The 21,242-nt window shown below is 38.1% G+C and overlaps 1 protein-coding gene and 1 long non-coding RNA gene across 2 annotated transcripts in view; one reads left to right on the forward strand and one right to left on the reverse strand.

Annotated features, from left to right (window-relative positions):
• Positions 1-21,242, reverse strand: part of LOC145680996 (uncharacterized) — a 1,339,336-nt gene that overhangs the window by 39,677 nt on the left and 1,278,417 nt on the right. The window lies entirely within an intron of this gene.
• The window catches only part of LOC145680997 (uncharacterized), a 597,524-nt gene continuing 581,262 nt past the window's right edge, over positions 4,981-21,242 (forward strand). The window contains exon 1 of the long non-coding RNA XR_014130707.1: positions 4,981-7,074. This is a non-coding gene — a long non-coding RNA (uncharacterized LOC145680997). The remainder of the gene's footprint in view (positions 7,075-21,242) is intronic.

Here is a 21,242-nt window from a genome sequence, read left to right on the forward strand (position 1 = left end):
AACCTGGTTCTGCTTATGGTACATTGCAAACGTATCCTCAAGTGCCGCCCTTCTATCGCATTTTCGTAGACATTGGAGGGGTGTACTCCTCGAGTAATATTTTGAGACATAAGTATTTGATTGTCGTAGTCGATGCAGCTACTCGGTATACTATCTGTGGTTCATTAGCAGATATAACAGCGTCTTCTGTAAGTAGTTTTCTTTATGAAAATGTAATTTTGAAATACGGTATTTTCAAAGAATTAGTCACAGACAAAGGTCCATGTTTTACAAGTAACCTATTCAAGGAGTTGTGTGCAATGATTGGAGCTAAGATTCGATTTGTAAATGTTCAAGCTCATTACGCTAACGGGACTGCTGAGATAGCTATCCGAAACATTGAACAGAGACTGAAATCTGCGTTGTGTAATAAAGATCAAGGAAAATGGGTCGAACTGCTGCCATCTATTGTGTTAGCCCACAATTTAACTGTTAACTTATCATCTGGATACAGCCCCTTTGAACTTTTGCATGGATTTAGATGTAGAATGCTACACGAAGCAATTTTGGACACCCCTTGTCAATTTCAGGACAATGCTGAACGTTTACAGCAACTTGGAGAAATACGAGACAAAGCCCATGATAAATGGTTCCAGAGACATAAGACGGCAACGAAATTTTATGACAAACGTCATTCGAAACCCAATTTCAAAGTCGGAGACAAGGTATGGATTTTGGACAGCACCATGAAGAAAGGATCCACCAGAGCTTTCAGTGGACGTTATTTTGGTCCAGGAATAATTCAAGATATTGACCACCCAAATTCCTATTTTGTTAAGTTCAAGACTGCACGAGGAAGATTCAAGGTTGATTCGATTGCAGTACAAAGATTGAAGAAGTACTACGAGAGACAGGAGAAGGAAAACGAGGGAGAGGAAGAAGAAGATGATGTTGACTTGGATATACAAGACGATGTCGAGGATGCTACTGCGAATGCCTGCTGTGCCGAAGAACAGGAAGGAAGAAATAAGAGAGAGAAAGAAAAAGAAGAACACTATGAAATTATTTTTAACCCTGCGGTAAACATGATAGAAAAAGAAGAAGATATTCCATCTGTGAATCTTCGTGAAGTTGTGATTGCCAACCAATTACCCACTTGGGCTGAAATAGGGAAGAATTGTTCCAGTTTGAAACCGAAGTTTGGTGCCAATTCTGCAATCAACAAGAAAATCAGTGTTTTTCGAGGAGATATCGCTATGATTAAAGCTGACGCCGTTGTTAACCCTACGAATGAATTACTTATTCCATTAGGAGGAGCAGATAGAAGTATCCAAGAAGCTGCAGGAGAAGAATTTCGTAAAGATTGTGAGAAAATACGTTCTTTAAAACCAGGACAAGTGAAGATTGCTCCAGGCTATAATCTCCCCGCTGATCATGTATTATTGACGTGTGGTCCCAGAGATGCGAACAAGAAGACTCTGGAGAATTGTTATAACAATTGTTTTGATTTTGTGTTGAAAAATCAGTTTTCAACTGTGGCTTTTCCTTGCATCGCTGCTGGTGCATTTCATTTCCCTAAGGAACCTGCTGCGAGAATTGCATTGTTGAGTACACGAAAATTTTTAGAGGATCATGTGGACAACGTAGACCGTATTGTATTGTGTATTTTCGACAAGGAGAATTGGGATCTCTATCAGCGTCTTTTACCTGTGTATTTTCCCTTGGAAGAAGGAAAAGAAGTGGAAGCTGTTTCTCTGCAATGAAGTTTTTTTTTTTAAAAAAAAGAAGGAAAAAAAGACGGTTCTCAAAGGAAGATTTGATGGATTAGGAACATCTGTGAAGTTGGTGACGAATTTTGTTTTGACACTGGCCATGTCATTATGGAATTTGTTTTGGTTTGTTTGTATTTCTAAGTCTTGCCGGCAATAACAATTACAACGAAGATAAGGAGAAAAAGGAGTACTCATATAGACATCATTGTTTTTTCAGTTACTTAGAACTGTTGGTTAACTTTGTAGAACACGTTCTTTTTCTTGGTCATCTTATCAACAGCTTATGAACTGAATAAATTAGTATCTAGGCGCCAAATCAACATCTTATTGATACATTATGTTTAGCAGAAGAAAACTAGGGAGATAGACGCAACTATGAATTGATATGTGTTTGCTATCTATGTTATGATAGTGATGAAGAAGGAATTCTTACGTTTTTTGCATTTTTCAAGATGCATTTTATGATATAAATGTGGATGTAAAGAAGAATGCAGTTTTTCTTTCCCTGGATTTTTGGCTCGATCCTACGATTTGTTATTAGTTATTGGGAATATACTCAGTCAATGTATTCTTTTCAAAGGAATATACACTGTTATAACCTCTTGTGTGATTTTAGTGATCTTTTGGAATGATCAATTTTTCATCGTCTGCAGTGTATATAGTAAACTTGCGTATTTCATCATGAAGATGACTTGGGATTTATGTATGACGAAGATTTGTACTTATTTGATATATACTTTTGTATATTTGAAGATTTGACTTGATTCCACATTTTCCTGTGGGTATACGTACTTTTACTTTCATATAAGAAGAAAGAAGTTTCTTTTCTTTTAGCGCATAATTAGTTAGGGATTTAGGAATATGTTTGGTGATAGTCTGTCATGTTGATTTCTTTTGAGGTTTTTAATAGCCAGTGCAGAGGGCTATAACTCTGCCAACACGTCGGTCATTGTGGAACTAAATTCTCCACAATTCGTTTTTCTAAAACCTGAAATCAACATTCTTTTGTGTTGTTTTATCTGTTCTTTCTATGGGTAGCTAGATTAATTTTTCTTCTACCGCGTAATGATTATTTTGATTATAGAGTTACAATTTTATTGGAATTGGAGTTTTTATTTACTATATATATATAGATATATACGTATGGATTATGGTTTAGTTATTACTTTTGCTTTTTCCCCCCTGATTTTTCGTCGATTTTTATTCATTCCATCATTTTATCCAATTATTGTCCCTATTCTCATATATTACGTGTTTTGGACAGTCATTGACTGTATCCCCTAAATCTTGTGATGTTACTATTACATACCTGTCTACCCTACTCCTATAATCTACTTGTACTGAATGAACTTTCCAGTTATGTGATGTGTAAGGACATTGTACCTGTGATTTCCAGTTCTACATTTTATGCTTAGTGATGCTGTGTTTACAACATCGACGTTGCTGTGCTTACGTCATTTGGCATTGACTGTTCTGCTGTCAACTGTGTTAGTGTGTGAACATTTCTGCTGTACTCATCATTTCTTATCATATGATTCTTTCCAGACTATATTTACTGCTGTGTTTTTATCATGAACATTGAATGAAACTACAAAGATGCTTAAGTTTTTTTTTTTTAAACAGAAATTCTAAAAAGTGATTTTTTTTGTTTGTCTCCGAAATGTTTTCATTCGGGACTTTGATTTCAGGGGGGGGGATGTGAAGATATGTGTATTTGGACATATGGAAAAGTTTCTTATTTTGAACAATGGGACATTTTATTTTAAAAGAACATCTCAGTCAAAAGCATCATCATTCGTTTCAAATTAAATCACCTATCGACTTGTTTTTCTAAGTTCATTTGCCTTTGCTGTCTGTCATTCATTTCTTACGTTGTAATTTTTCAATTAATAAAATAACAGATTGCTTCCCCGTCCGCATTCCTATCATCACCTTACCTTGGTTAATCTACTAGCATGCACTTTTTCCATCGAAACGCAAATCAGAGTGAATAACCGAGGATATGAACCCGGAAAGAACTCCAGACAAAATGGATTGAGAGACTATCGGAAGGGACAGTCGACATGGAGCGAGAGACGAGTTAGAATGTAGACTGCTAGCTTCATTTGAAATTTACGATTAATAGCCTTGCTCTGTCTTAGAGAGCACCTTTGATTCAACGACGATGTATTGCTTTTTAAGAAGAAGTTTTAAGTTTATCTAAAGTTGCGGACTTCGTGAAGTTGGTTACTTAGTCCGGGTTTCGCCAACTCTTAACCTTGGTTACTGGAACGACCAGCCAGCCAAACAGAGGGATGGACGGACGTCGGCCCATTGGAGGAATCGTGGAGAGGACAACGATCAGACCTGCAAGTAAGTGCGAGTAGATTAACCTATCCCGAAAGTTACTCCCTTCTTGCCCCTTTTCACCCCCTTTTAACATCACAGTCTGTTTCTTTTGTACGTGTTGGATTTCATTTAAATGCAACCCAGGTTAGATCCCGTACCTCATGTTTTGTTAAGTTCTATATTTACAAAATCCTGGGCGCAACTTGTCGGATCTGACATCCCCAAACACGTCAATTATTAACACATCATCTGAGCTCTCAGACCGACAAGGGGCGACTGCACATTATCGTATTCTAAGAGCACTATTGAATCAAGCATTAAGGCTTAAAGTATCGTATACCACGATAAATTATCGTATGGTTGGCAAGTATGGTCTACAATAATGCGGACCGCAAGAAAAGAAAGAAGATTTTTCATACTTAATGATGCGTATTTAAAAATTGAGTGAATACATAAAAATGTTAGGTTGAAGGAAACGAATTCATCGGGAGCAGACAGTATTTTCAAAGGAATTCCTGATTCACATCACAGATGCCTAAAGGCATTAAAAAAAAACTCAAATTTAATTGAAATGTACTGGCAGTTATTGGTGCTCCCCATATTTTACATATATATATATATATATATATATATATATATATATATATATATATATATATATATAATCTAGTGATTAGAACGTTGGACTCCCGTCTGCGTGGTTCTGGATTCGATACCAGGCCGATGCTTCTCAATTTTCGTCCACCTAGCGTCGTGAGGCAAACTGTGGACTCACGTGAATATTAATATGTTGTCTGAAAGCTTCAAGAGCTTAAAGATGCTCGTAAATTGTCACGCTATGCTACTAGTTATATTAAAAGGGCAATTAGAAGGAAAATGTCTTCCATTTTGTAATATTTATTAGAACCATCACCTAAGAAGATATTGATATAAAAACGAATGATATATACAGGATAAAAATATATAACAAAGTAATATAGTGGAAAGAAAAGCACCAAGGGGAAGTCCTTGGTTCTCTCGTGTGTGTCCTTTAATGTTTTGTGGTCCTTCCTTCACTCAAATTAAGTCATGTAATGTTCGATAACACAAAGCATACTCACAAACGTCCTGTAATGGATGCCAGTCCTGGTAGCCACATCTTGGAATTTTCCGTGTTCTCAGTTCCTGCGCGACGTGAATTCGATACACCTAACTCACAATTGTCGGACGTAGGTAGAATGATCTTTTGCTTAAAACACTAGTTTTTATATTGCCACAAAACTGTTTTGGAATTTAGAAAGGCACTTTGTGTGATTTTTTGATAATGAGAAAATATGTGTTTTTACTTTCTTCCAAAATAGTCACCTTGAAAGTGCTGTTTTGATTTTCTATAGATAGACTAAATTGTTTTTTCTTCATAAAGGAGACGTCACTGATTGTATGCACGTTTAATAATTTTTGAACTTTTCATTGTTTAATGTTTTTTGGGAATATAATAATCCCCCTTTTAATAAAGTACAATGGTCAACTGTTCATGAGAACCAGTGACATAGAATCCCTTAAAATGTTTCATTGTTTAAGACCTTTATAACCATGGGGCTGGTGCACAAAAGAAAGAGAGAAAAAAAACACTAGAAGAAGGAGGCACTAGTAAACACACACACGAAAAGAAAAAAAAATCACTAAAACTGCTGGGTCCGTGTAGATGTCGAGCGTGATCCCAATGGTGTATCCGGGAAGGCTGGAACTCGGGAAATCCTGATCGTGGTGGTGCAGCACGTCGAGAGTCAGGACTATCTCCTGGAAGTCTGCTATCTGGAAGGCTTGGTCCTTGAGCCAAAAATGGACAGCATCTTGTGGTCTGGAAGTCGTGAGGTCCATCATCCAGAAAAAAAAAACTGCGACTGGTAGGCATCATCCATGGAAACGGGTAGCAAGATGATGGGTAGCCCAGGTGCGTTTGTGAAAATAGGCCGGGTGCGGAAAAGAAATTACATGACAGGAGGCACTGAATTACTTGTTAAAGACCATTGTGAAAACTTTTTTTTTGTTTTTTTTTTAAAAAAAAAGGACTAAAAGAAAGAAAAGAGGGAGAAGAGATAATTAGGAAGAAGTGTAATGCTATTGCAAAAGTAACGTACAAGGAACAAAAGGGATAACGTAAAAATATGTATAATGGCGAACTGTAATGAAGAAGGCACCTGATCAATCTTTAGGGAGATACGGAGATTCCGGGGTGTGTGACGTTATTGGTATGAAAAAGAGGAAGATAGATTGGGTTCGGAGCAGCGGGAGCTGCGTAAGATACGGTGTAAGTGTGGCGGGTAGGCGTTGGGTGGGTAAAGGAGCGACGAAATTTATGAGTTAAAAAAAACTTGATGTAAAAGAAGCCACCAATGATAAAGAAGAGAAAGATGAGGGGGATTGCAATGTATAAAGATATGGGAATAAAGTCGCCAGCTGCAACACCGGGTATAACCAGAAAGAAGAGGATGCTAAAAGAAAAGAGAGAAAAAAAAATTGTAAGAGACGAGCCCCTTATTTTATTTTTATTTATTTATTGATTTATTTATTTTATTTTTTGTAATTTTTTTTTGTTATGATCATGTTTACTATTACTGTGTGTGCTGTGTACGGAAGTATGGTCGTGGATAGCGAAAGATTCCGTTATAGTAGAAGAAGGATAGAAATGAAGAGTGAATTTGCCATTAAGTAGGACAGAAGGAAAATATATATATATATATTAGTGAGACGTAGTTTATTCCTGGCCAAGGTACCGTAAGTTGACCTGGAAGACAAATGATTCGGGAGAAACTGCATGAGGTTGCCAGTCGTGAGCAAAAGGAGCTTGTATACGGGTGTTAAGAAAAAAAAATGGAGACGCGAGTAGCAATGGCAATTAATTTGTACCGTCCGCGAATGTGTGGTGGTGGGTTTGTTTTATTATCATCATAATGAGAGGATTTGTTAAGATATGTTGAACGAGGAATGAAAATGGCGGAGGACAGGGTACGAGGTAAGTACCAAAAAATTGTTTGATTTAGTAATTAGATTGTCCCTTTTTTTTTGAGGAAGAGATGCGGAAGGAGAGTTAACGTGAGTTAAGGGGAATTAGTTCGGGTGGCTGAGTTGTGGTAGGTGTTGAAGGTAACTGGTGTGTACGACGATGTAAAATATAGATGAAGAGGGTATTCATCATAGAGAGGGAAAACAGGATGAGAGAGAAGGAGATGGAGATGGTGGGATAGTCGTCCGTGGGAAGCCAGGAAAGCCAAGTTGGCGGTTTATAGGAAGAATTGGTAGCTGTGATTGGTGTTATGCGGTGGCTAAAATTAAGGGGAAGATTTTGAAGGGAGTTATAAGGGAGAATCCTATCGGCGGGTAAGAGGAGTAAATCGGAATCAATGATATGGATATGATGAAGGACTAAATGGACAGGAATGATTGTGGTCGGAAGACAGAAATGAGAGCGGGGTATGAGTTCGATAGTTCCTGAATGGAGGCTTGTGTCACAGGGTAAAGTAACACGGAGATTTAAAGAATTATTAATGTATAATGGCGTGGCAGTGCCATTAAGGAAAAGATAATGAAGGTTGTTGGGTGGTCGGGTTAAAATAAATTGATGATCGTATACTTGGGTGATGGTAAACTGTTGTGTGAGGGTGCAACTGTAAGAACAGGCGTTTTTTAGTAAGCCCGATATATGTTGATATTTCAAAGTGTGTAAACAAGAAGCTATTGTTTGATTATAAATAGTAGGGATTTTGCACAAGAAATGTTTAGATGAGAAGGAACAAGATGTAAGATCAGCCGGAGAAAAAGGGATAGCTTGCTTATCCATGAAGACAACAAAATTGGAAGGAAGCTGTAAATAGCAATTTTGTTGAGCTGACGCAACCGGATAGGGAACTAATTTAAATAAACGTGGTAGCGTATGGAGGGGAATAGCAGGGAGTTTTACGTGTAAAATGATATGATCGGGAAAGAAATAGCAAGTGGTAAGGGGTAGGGTGTAAATGATCGGTGCTGTCAAAACGGGATTGACGCGTAAATTTTTTGAAACCAATTTGAGATTAAAATCATGTAAGTCAGAATGTAACTGATGAACTGGTATGATTTGAGGAGATAACCGGTTTTCTTTACATTGGTCAAAGATGTCGTTAAAATTAATTAAGTAAAGTAACTGACGAAGCATAAGGAGGATCGCGTTGTCAAATTTTAAATACATTTTAGAGAAAGTAACAAAAGAGGAGTGATCCGTGCGCATGGCTTCAAGTAGGCGTGTCTCATCGGCAATGAGAGCAGAAACCGTTGTTTGCACATCTTTGAAGGAAGAAGATGTTTGTTCAGCAAGTGTTGCAACCTGATGAGAAATATCAGAAAATTTAGAACTGAGAACAGATTCATGGTTTTCAAGCTCTTGTACGTGTGTCTTTAGTTGTTCGGAATTAATTTTAGTTGAATGTATTTGGTCTTCAGTAGCAACTCCTGTGAGAAAGTTTAATGCTGATCCGATGAAGTTAAAAAGACCTCTTTGGGGTCTCGGAGTCCTTGAAGAAGGGGTTTCGTTAGAAAGAAATTTAACCAAGTATGTAGAAGTTTGAATGTCATTAGACAGAGAATTTATTGAGGATAGAAAATCTTGAAAATGGGTACACAACCGGGAAGTATTAGTTTTGCATTCTATGGTTGAATTGATGGACTGAAAGGTAGGTGTTGAAATGTTATAGATTAAAGGAAAGGTTTGGGAATAGGGGATCGCTTGGGGAAGGGGAATATAGTCAATGCCATTAACAAACTGTACGCCTTGTGGCATGAACGTGCCTGAAGCTGATACAAATAGGATGGAGAGAATAAACCTGAAAGAAGAGAGAGAAAAAAATGTCACATAATTGTGATATATTGACTGTAATGTATGGGTGTGGGATGAGAGAAAGCATTTCGTCCTAGCGACCTTAGTGATATCAAGTGGGGTCGGACCAGCCGTTCCCAAAAAAGGACGCAAGAAGGAAATGAGATGGAAAGTCTTTCCTTACGCGTCTAGGAAAGAAAAATGACGTGAATAATGAATGATGCCGGTATATTGCTTATGGGGAGAAGGAAAAGCGTAGAGTTTGTTATGAGCGTAACTAGGAGTCGTTGCACGGGAGAAATAGTGCATGTACAGCGGGTTGCCTAAAACAGGAGACGAAGCATATGCAATAATAATGAACTACCGGAAGAAAAAAAAATCCGCGCGGGAGAAATATTGCCTGTAATGTGTGTTGCCTACCTGTATCTGCAATTATGGCATAACGAGAGACAAAGTCGGAAGTTTTGCCAGTGTGGTACTACAGAAAGGGATCATGTTTCACTAGGAACGTTAAAGTAGATAATCAAAACATAACGTGAAATGTAATTGGTAGTTGGGTTTTGAAGTAATGTGTGGTCGGATCCTATTTAGAGGTACTGAGAAAGCGCTTGTACTTATACTCAAATTCGGGGTCTGGGTTTGTAGGTGGGATGTACAGTTTCAAACGGGTCTTAGCAATGACCGTTGGCTTCCCATCAATATCTAGAAGATACTCATCAGCCGAGACATTCGAAATCACTTTGTAGGGTCCCTTATAAAGACGGGATAATGGCTTACAAGTGTTAGGTTTTGTTGAGGTATCTAAGACCATAACTAAACTGTCAGGGAAGAACTGTGTTGGATTTTTGACCTTCTCAATGCGCTTCTTCAGATCAGTGAAAACTTGGTGTTTTCGAAATTCAACGAGATCCCTCATTTCTTTGAGTGCAAGTAGGCGATCATTAGTATTCAAAGTTTCTTGTTGAACATGTAGCAAATTGTCTAATGGTAAAGTGGGATGAACGCCATAGAGGAGAAAATGAGGAGATAGACCAATGGAAGTTAAGGGTGATTTATTCAGAGCCGCTGTGGCATGCGCAAGGAAGCGAGGCCAAAATTTCTGGTTGTCTTGGCACAGAAATTTGAGACTCGTTTGCAGGGAGCCTAATCTTTGTTCGACTGTGCCTAGAGAACGATGTTGATAGGGTAGGCCGTACTTAACTGTTATGTTAAGAGACTTAAGGAAGTTTAACGATACTGTAGACCGGTGTGAACTCTGAAGATCTAAGTAGATTGTGCGAGGAGTATTATATGGAAGAATGATATGGTTTGTGATGAAATTGATGAAGTTGTCGCTGTTTGGAGTTGTTATGGGATGAGTAATGGTGAATCCAGTACAGTGGTCCGTAGCTGCATAAAAGTATTGGAAACCTTCGGGATCGCTGGGTATTAGCTTGCCTGCTAGGTCCAAAGAAAAGGTTTCAAATAGGCCTGACTGAGGAAAACGCTGAATTGTGGGGTTATTAGGCATGTAATTGCGTTTAAAGATGGCGCAGCCTTTACATGATTTAAGTTTCTGAGCTAGCCATGATTTTAGGCGCGGAAAGAAATACTTGTATCGCAACATCCAATACATCTTGGTAAAACCTATGTGAGTCATTGAGTCATGATACTCATCGAATAAAGCTGGTTTAAGACTGTCGGGTACGCAGAGCAGTAATCGAGAGTTAGGTACGCGGTACAGTTTTTTGTAAAGTATGCCTTTCTGAATAACGTATTGTTTGTTGAGACGTTGGAATGAAGGATCTGTCTCGTCTCGTTTGTTGAGAGTCTCGATAATTTTGGAGAAGAATTTATCTTCACCCTGTAGGCGAGATAGGTCCAAGTTGTTATCAATAGTTAGAAGTACAGAATCAGGCACAACTTCATTGTCCATGTCTATCGTGTCTTGCGTAAGAGGAGCAGGATGCCTACTAAGATAATCAGCTATGGGGTTCTGATGACTTTTTGCATGTTTGATTGTAAAGTCAAATGTATTAATGTAGTTTAACCATCTCAAAATTTTTGAGGATGGAACAATTGTTTTCCGAACAGCAAGGAGAGATATATTGTCAGTAACTAGGGTGAAATGGTGGCCTAACAAATATTTTTCTAATTTCCGGAGAGAAAAGTACACTGCATATAATTCTTGATGGAAGATTGGAAGGGGGGAAACGGTTTTGGGATGTCTAGAAGAAGCATAGCAAACAGGTTGCACAATGTTAGTAGTGAGATCTTTCTGTAATAACACCGCCCCGACGCCTACTGATGCGGCGTCTGTCATGAGAATGTGGTGTGTATTGCGGGTGGAATATAGAGCAAGTACGGGGGGTGAGGTTAGAAGTTTCTGCATTGTTTCAAACGCTTGAATGCGCTCAGGAGTCCAGATGAGCTTTTTAGGATTGTTTGACAGAGCCTCATAAAGGGGTGCAAGAATGATGGAAAAATTTTTGAAAAAACGTCGGAAAAAATTTGCACTGGCTAACCAGCTTTTGAGGCTTTTGAGATTGGCCGGTCTGGGTGCCTGAGCTAAAGCTGAAATCTTATCAGGGTCAGGTTGTAGAGTGTGATTGTTAATAATATGGCCTAAACATTTAATTCTTTTTGATCCGAAAACTGATTTTTTTATGTTAAAGAGCAGAGAATGTTTGGCGGCTTGCTGAAAGAAGGCACGAAGCACAATCATCATCTGATCGAACGAATCTGCGTGGACATACATGTCGTCAACGAATGATGTAATATTGTTGGGGAAGATGTCCCTATAAATGGTTTGAAGAGCTTGTTGAAGTAAAATGGAGGCATTTTTGAAACCCTGAGGAACAGATGTCAACTGAAGGTGATTGAAAGGGAGAGAAAGACCCTTAATGGAGAACGCAGTGGCCGGTCTGTCCTTGGGATCTAAGTCTAATTGATAGAAACTGGAGTGTAAATCAAAGGAATTGAACCAAACTGAGTCAGAAAGAGACTCTAGAACGTCCTGTATATCTTCTAAAGGAGAAGCTATTGTTCTTGAACGGGAGTTAAGGCCCCTGAGATCAAAAACGGCCCTTAGCTCTGTTTTGGAATTTGGTTTTAAAACAAATAATATGTTATTTCTATACTGAGAATCTGATTGTTCAAACACTCCTTGATTAATGAGGCGCAGGACGAGTTCTCTTGCTCGCGGTCTAAGTCTATGTGGAATGACGAATTGGGGGGACTGAAATGGAACGTCTGATTCTAAGTCTAACGTGGCCGAAAAGGTGGGTATTTTTGTAAAATCATTGTCGTGCCATTGAAAAAGAAAAGCATATTCAGAAAGTAGCGCCTTCATTTGAGCAGTTTGATGTTCGTCCATGTCAGGAGAAAAGTGAAATTTGTTAATGTCAATGAGATGACCGATTTCTTTAAGGCGTTGTGCTTTGTGTCGTGAAGCGTCCTCGTCCGTGGGAAAATGAACCTGTCTGATGGTGTAAGCGTTAGTGTTTTGTTCAGGTGGTGAAAATATGGAACCAATAACAATGGGAGTATTGGCCTTTATAATCTGGGGACGAGACGAGACGTTTGCAAGTGGCAAAACAAGGTTATCTATGGAGACAACAGCATGCGTCATATAGCAGTTACTTAAGTTTCGTAAGATAGGAGTATGTAGCCGGAAGGATGTATTTGGAAAGTGACCGTTAACCTTGAGAGGAACTGCTTTAGCTGAACGGGGTGGTATGACAAGTCTCCTACGTGCTTGAAAAACAATGTGAGGAATGGGATGTTTTTTGAAGAAGTGAAATGTGTTTGTATTAACGCTGTGTATTGCATTGTCGGCTGGAGGCATGCGACCTAGATGACGTAATGATAGGATGCCTTTGTCAAAATCAAGGGTTGCTTGATGGTCTTGAAGAAATTTACTAGAAAGGATAGCAGGAAAATTTTTGAAAGGAACCAAACGAAAAAGTACAGAGTATTGATGACCATTAAAATTCAAGTTAAGAATGGTAGCACGGGAAAGATGTACCGGAGATGATGAAAGACCATTTAGAACCGTGTGAAGCTTAAAAGTACGAACCGAAGGGTCCAACTGGTCGGCTGGAAAGAGACTGACTTCAGCACCAGAGTCAAGGCAAAAGAAAACATCCTTGGTCATGCAACGGGCTTTTACGTAAGGTAATTTGCCTTTGAAATGCAACGGTAATTGGAGGTATTCTGAGGAAGAGGGAGGGGAAGAAGGGGATGAGGAAGAATTAAGCGCGAGGAGACTGGTGTGCTCTCGCGCTAATTTTGGGCGTTTTTTGGTTTATTGGTACGAGAGTTTGTGGAGACAGGGGAAGGGGAGGGGAGGGAGGGTAGGTGGGTAGGGGTAGGATATTGAAAAAAGGGATGATAGAATGGATATGGGGGAATGGGTATGGTTGGCTGTTGTGTAGTATAGACGTTTTGCGGTTGGGAAGAATGCTTAGTATTAAAACGCTTATTGTTCTTGCCTTTACGAGAGCCGTTATTGGGATCATTTCGTGGAGTGTTAAGGGTTGGGGGAGACTGAGGGACAGTTTGACAATGAGAGGAGGCGGTACATTGACAACAATGAGATGGGTGTGTGGAGCAATGAGTACACGAGTTAGAAGAAGAGGTCGGATTGGTGGAATGAGAATGTTGGAGACAGGAGGACGGCGGATGGGATGAGAGGGACCGTTGAAAGGGAAGGGATTTATGGTTAGGAGAGAGGGTGTTGTGATTGTGAGGACTAGGAGAACGAGAACGGGTAGGAGCGAAATGAACAGAGGTAGGTTGAGAATTTGAAAGGGTGTTGAGATGAAGCTGTAACTGTGAAACTTGATGAGTTAGTTCTTGAATGGCGCTAGAAGTTGGGACATCTGAAGTTTGGCGTGAAAAGGAAGAGTCGGTTTCTCGCTTTTGGGCCATGAGCTGAGTGCGTTCTAAGGTTGTAACCTCATCAATAAATGTGGGATAGTCAGATATGGTGCGAGTGCCAAACCAACGTATGTTCTCGGGTGTCATACTCGACACGCATTCTAAAAGAAACTCCTGAAAATCTAATTGCGTGTATGCCTGATCTGCCAGAAATTTCTTTGCGAAAACGTAATGAGAAAGTGGTTCATTAGGGAGTTGAACTCGAGCCCTATACCGATGAATGCGAGATCGTGGAACCTGCTCGTCGCCAAATTGTTTTAGGAATTTTTGTTGGACGGTTGACCAGGGAAGGGTAGACAGATTTTGGGTGGAGAACCAATGTTGAGCGGGTCCAGAAAGGGACTTTTCGAAAATCTTTATGCATTTTGAGTCATCCCAGTTATTGACCAGTGCGATCTTCAAGAAATTTTGTAAAAATAAATCCGCGCTTTGTTCCTTGGACGCACTGTATATATCGGGAATGATGGAAGAAATGCCTGCCATATTGTTTGAATTTTGAACTTGAGGTGTGTTTAAGGGAATGAAAGAAGCCTGACTGCGAGTCGTGGGCATGACAAGAGAATGTGAGAAATGAAACGACCACAATGGAGTTAACAAAGCAAAAATAGTGCCTTATATGTGTGAAAAGAGGAACACAAACACTAAGAACCACACGAGAGAGATTCCTCTGGGGGAGCCATAATATGTTGTCTGAAAGCTTCAAGAGCTTAAAGATGCTCGTAAATTGTCACGCTATGCTACTAGTTATATTAAAAGGGCAATTAGAAGGAAAATGTCTTCCATTTTGTAATGTTTATTAGAACCATCACCTAAGAAGATATTGATATAAAAACGAATGATATATACAGGATAAAAATATATAACAAAGTAATATAGTGGAAAGAAAAGCACCAAGGGGAAGTCCTTGGTTCTCTCGTGTGTGTCCTTTAATGTTTTGTGGTCCTTCCTTCACTCAAATTAAGTCATGTAATGTTCGATAACACAAAGCATACTCACAAACGTCCTGTAATGGATGCCAGTCCTGGTAGCCACATCTTGGAATTTTCCGTGTTCTCAGTTCCTGCGCGACGTGAATTCGATACACCTAACTCACAATTGTCGGACGTAGGTAGAATGATCTTTTGCTTAAAACACTAGTTTTTATATTGTCACAAAACTGTTTTGGAATTTAGAAAGGCACTTTGTGTGATTTTTTGATAATGAGAAAATATGTGTTTTTACTTTCTTACAAAATAGTCACCTTGAAAGTGCTGTTTTGATTTTCTATAGATAGACTAAATTGTTTTTTCTTCATAAAGGAGACGTCACTGATTGTATGCACGTTTAATAATTTTTGAACTTTTCATTGTTTAATGTTTTTTGGGAATATAATAATATATCTAACGACTAGTGGGTCTAGAAAACTCCTGATACGCCAGTTAGAGAGAGGGTGACGCATCAACACGTAGTTCAGCCGGTACCAACAGATGGCGTTGAAGTGGCTCAGATCTACAAAAGGGCTGTTTCGCCAAATGCTTTCATTTGGTTTATATACAAATTGGTTGTCATTATGTATTACCAGTTTTTGTTTTTCACAGTGTCGATCAGTGTTTAAAATATAAATTCTTCCTCACTTCCAGGTTTAGTAGTTGGCAAAAATGAGATTAAACCTTTCTTGGGACTCTTACTCCGTATCAGCAAACCATGTATCGCTATCCCTGAATGTTTTCACAGTATGGAGACCAGCATTAATCTTTTTTCAGTTAAACGTCTATCAATTATGTCCTTTAGGCTAAGGGAGACGATGATTAAAGCAATTGAATGATGATGGAAGAATTGGTGGAATGGGAAAGCGGGAGAAAATGGAAGTACCCCGAGAAAACTCACGAATACTATGCTCTCCACGACAAACTTACTTGACTGGGGATCCAACCAGGGGCCGCACGTACAGGAGGTAAGCGCTCAACCACTGAGTCAACAGGCTCTCCCCGCGACCAGTACTAAAATCGGAACTGGATTTATGCCATTTTTGGTGTTAGTTGCGACGGAATCGTATTCTTGGGAGGCTGTATAGATCTTAGAAAACTTCTTCTTGATATGTATTATCGTTTTGCTATATTGTGATTAATGTTGAAATAGGAAATGGTTGATTTCTACCACTCCCGGTTTTAACAGTGTTAAGGAAGGGAATGGAAGTTATTCTTAGAACGCTCGATTGATTGAAAAGTATACTTCTTTTATCATTCACCATTTTTGTTCTGTCACCCGTAGATATATTCAGGGCAAAAGACTGTGGTTCGATTTCCGGTAGGAGCTTATCTGGTTTGGGTCCCACGTTAAAATGTGAGTCTACCTCTCGTGTATATTCTCGTGCTCAAAGGAACAAAGTTTATTGTAACTACTGTTGAAATTGAGAAGTGTTTTCTCCAGGCATATCTTCGGGGAACTTTACATCTTCCTTGTAGTTGTCAAATCACCGTCACCACCTGAATTAAGAAAAAAATATATTGTGATTGCTAATGTACCACAATATTTTCTCAGTTCAGTCCTCCCACATTTTGATTTTACTCCTTTTCTTCTCCGGAGAAAATTTTCTGGAAGAAATCGTGATTGAGGGTAAATAAACAAATTGCGTTCGACTAGCAAAGAAATGAAAAAAGAACCAGACAGAGAAATTTTAGGTATAATAATAATAAAAAAAATATGCCGATAAAAATTCATCTCCACTACTAAAATACAGTTTTCTATATTTTCCAGAGAGAAATAAAATGTACCGTATCTTATCATAGTCGAACAAACGTGATGGAGGCTATGTATAATCTGATTTTTGGTCATTAGTAAATTAGTCGTTTGTAATTCGTGTTAGTATTCTTCTCAGCTACTACAACATTATTATGAAGATACCAAAAATATAAATATGTTGGGTCAGTACTTCGCCTTAGAAATAAAATGAAAGTTAGCAGCTCTGAACTAATTTGGAACCATTGTTCTAACGGATTACGCAATCGACGTTTATCAAAATAACAATTAATTTTTAAATCATTACGAATTTTTTTAACGATTACTAATTTTTAAAATTAATCCGTGAAAAGTTTAATTGATTAAATTAAAAAGTAACTGATTAATTAATAATCGTTAATATTTAATGAATTAATTACAAATTAATTTTTTAGCCATTTATTTATTTATTTATTAACAAAGTTTCATACAGCACAAAGCCAAATGACTGAAACAGATCAACATAAAAAAAACATAAAATTACAGAAAGAAAAAAAACATACGAACAAAAATGAGAACAAAAAATAAACTAACAAAACAAATACAATCAAAGAAGGTTCACCTCAATATTTTCTTCAATTGAGTTCTGAAGTATCGTTCAGAAACAAAAAGGTGAAGATCTGTTGAAACAGTATTGTAACCATGCGCTAATCTGTAAAACAAGGAGGTCTTGACAATTGATAACCTAGTGTCTCGTAAACTAGCAAGTTAAGAGAGCGAGTTCGCCGCGGAGGAACCCGAAAATTAATCTGCGATAGTAAGAAAACAGAGTCAGTTTTACCATTAATAATTTTATATAGATAAAGGAAATCAGCAGTGCGATGTCGTTTGTCAAGGGTAAATAGTTTCCTTGTCTCGAGTGATCATGCAACCAGACGTTCTTTCAGGAAAAATGTTCTCGGGGGGAGGGGGCATGGGCGGAGTTAGGAATTGAATGCTGGAGGGGCGCACGGTAAACACAAATGACAATTGAAGGATCTTATAAGTGGCATTTTTATTTTCTGTCAAAACGTTGGGGGGCAATGCCCCCCATAACTCCGCCCATGGATGGCACTCCTGGTACTATTCTATTTAGCATGTTATATACTTATTATTTTGGTCTCCTCCGGGGGCACTCTCAGAGCTCCGGGGGAGAGGAAGTGCCCCCACAAAACATGTCTGGAAGAAACACTGCATGTAACTCATGAATTCTAAATTTAACTATGGCGAGAAAGAAGTTTAGAACCAAGTCAATGCGAGATAGATTAGTAGGTACTGTCATATTCCATACATAAATTTCTATATTGATAACATTTAACATTACGATTTCGGGAGCGGGAGAGGGATACGGTTCTTTCTGAAAAATTGATCCGTCAGCTCAGCCCCTGCAAACTCTCCCTGAATTTAATCTCTTCTTACATTTGAAAGTAGTGTAAGCTAAAATACTACTACTCTTTGAGGAATTCCTCAGAAAGTTTGATTTTAAATTTTATTCTTTGAACAGTCATTTAAGAACCGGTTTTATGATCAAGATAGTAAATTGGCTGTGTTATTATTATTACTATATTATTATATTATTATTGTCATTTATTCCAATGATACTAGTTGAGATAACTAGGATTAAGTCATATAGCTAATATTGTTTTTTTTTTAATAGTACTACTGGGTTAATTTTCTTTCCTGAATTCTGAATCTAGAGCAGGGGCGGCTTCTCCATAAGTGCTGCAGAGCTGCAGAACTACCAGCTATTTTAGTGGAATAAATGTATTTTTAATTAAGTTGAATTGTGTTTAATTGAATCAAGGTAATAACATGTAATGATGATATTTGGTCTAACAGTAGGGGAGACCGGGGTAAATTGATACAGTTTACACTTTCGGATTTTTTGTAATTTATACTAATCATATTACAGACCTTAAAGTACACACAAATTATAGCTTCATACTTAGGCTTTTCAAAAAGCTTGACATCTAACCTTACACCAAATTCCTTGAAACATAGAAACAATTTTTGTTTGATAAGTCGCAACGTATCAATCTACCTCAATAGCGGGGCAAGTTGGTACAGTTCATGGGGCTCGTTGATACATTGCTATATATTAACGATATTTGCATATACTAATCATAATCCAAACATAATTATGAGCTTTTGAGAATTTAAAATGTTTGTAACTGAATATCAAAAAAGAAAGATGAACTGTCTAGTCAAATCTATGGTGGGTTGCTGAATTTAAGCGGGGCAGGTGAAAAGGAATATACAAATTTGCCATTTTCCTTTATCCTGTTTCTCACAAACGAAAGGAGGTGATGAAATGTAACTTACCTCAAACATGGATAGGCCTAATGACGTTCTAGACCAGAAAAGTTAAGAAAAAATAATTTTCTGTGTTGCCATACGTAGAAATTCCAGTGTTTCCAAAATATCATTTAGAAAAATATAAGTTCAGGTAGAGACAAGAAAAATGAAACCAACGGCATTTCATGACAAAGGCTATTATATTATCTGAACTGTATATTATGTTTTGTACTTTTCATAACAATATATAGCTACATATAATACTAAAACTAAATAAGAGTATCCCTATTCGAAATTTAATTTTTTATTATAGTTTTAACGACAGTCGTGAAATGGACCTAGCTACTTTATCACTCAGTCCTTATAAAACATCTGTTGGCTACATTCTGTTTACTACTTTTCATAACAAAATATTTTTTATATAAAGATACTAAAACTAAATAAAAGTAGCACTATTTGAAAGTTATTTGACAACAGTTTTAGCAGTCGTGAAACGGACCTAGCTACTTTCTCAGTCAGTCTTTATAAAACATCTGTTGGCTATATTCTGTTTACTACTTTTCATAACAAAATATTTTTATATAAAGATACTAAAACTAAATAAAAGTAGAAATATTTGAAAGTTATTTGACGACAGTTTTAACAGTCGTGAAATGGACCTAGCTACTTCCTCACTCAGTCTTGATAAAACAACAGATTATTTCTCCTCACTGTCGGTGGATGAAACTTCCAAATCTGAGATACAGTGAAGGCACATGTATGTTGGACTGTCTTCTCCATATTTGAAATGAGCCCACTGTTTACACGAAATGCATTGAATCCACTTCTCCCCTGGCTTAGAAACAGAGAAAGGCTTAAGACACCTCAAACACAAGCAATCTTCGTCTTCATCTGAGTCTGTTGAATCGTCATGTTGATTTAAACGTTTTCTCTCACTTCTATTTTGTGTGAAACCACTTCCTTTACCTTTCTTCTTAGGGCTCTCTAACAACTTTGATAAATTTTTCCTTGCTGTTACCTTGCTTTGCTTTTAACTTTTCTCTCGCGAGATTTATTTTCCAATCTAGCCAGCTCTGGAGTTGATGTAAGAATGGATGATGTCATACGTTGTCTGTTTCTTCCTTTCACTGAGCGTTCAGTGGCCTTTGGATATGGTCGAATATCTTGAGGACTTAGGCCTACTGAAGTTGGTCTATTCGATACCTCGACGTTGTCTTTTGCACTGCTGGTGGAAGGAACAGCTTCAAATTGTTTTTCTAAAGCCGTGTTTTCCATTAGATTCATGTTTGTAGATGTTGATTGATGAGAACTCTCACGAACATTTTTAATAGTATTTGTGCCAGCATTAGCTTCGAGATTAGTTACTGAAGATGACAGAAAATCATCATCACTGAACACTTCGGGATTGAATGGTGCTATACCGGAAGCCTTGAAGCCAGATAAAATATTTTTATGTGTTAGAGCGCAAGGAAGAGCAGCATTCACAATACCTGGAATGTCATAGATTGTCACTGTCTTTCCAGGATTGTTTGTCATCCAATTGTCCACTGCAGTGAAATAGTATCTTTTGAAAGGCCCGAAGATCGATTTATCTAATGGTTGTAAGTGATGTGATGTGTGTGGTGGGAATGACAATAATATAATACCATTGTCCTTACAGAAGTTCACAACACTTACGGATAGGTGAGATTCGTGGTTATCCAAAAGAAGCAAACAAGGGCGTTCTTTTGTAGACTTCACGTGCTTATAAAAGTGTTGCACAAATAACAAAAATGTCTCTCCAGTCATCCACCCAGATGGATATGCTGTCCCAATGCATCCAGGAGGTCCACTGCTAACGAAATAGTCCTTGTAGGAAACCCGGGGGAAAATAAACATTGGCGGAACTGAATTTCCAATAGCGTTTACAGCAATGGCCATTGTCACTGTTGATCCCCGCTCTGCCGACGTCACCCTAACCACTTGACGAGAACCTTTTCCAGCCACTATTTTGGCTGGCTTTTGGACTGTTTGCACAGCCGTCTCATCAACATTCCAAATATCTTCTGGTGAAAACTAATACTGATCTAAAACTTTTTTTAAATTTGAAAAAAAAAATCCCAACACTGTGCTTGTTAAAACTAGTGGCGCGGCTAAGACTTGTTGCTTCAGGAGATCTGAAGGAAAGCGTGGAGTGCCTTTTCATATAAGCTGTAAACCATTCACATGTTGCTAACTTCGTAGTTTTCCAAGTGTCTGGAATGTTAAGGTTATTTGCGACTGCTAATTCATAGGCCAAACGACGAACATCTTTAGGACATAACCCATAAAATAACTTAGAGCAGTGAAGTACATACTCTTTCAGCTGAAGTTCCAGATCATCTGTAAGGACTTGTCGATGT

Source organism: Thermobia domestica, chromosome 3 (genome assembly GCF_964235325.1).
Source record: "Thermobia domestica chromosome 3, izTheDome1.hap1.1, whole genome shotgun sequence".
NCBI classification, from domain to species: Eukaryota; Metazoa; Arthropoda; class Insecta; order Zygentoma; family Lepismatidae; genus Thermobia; species Thermobia domestica.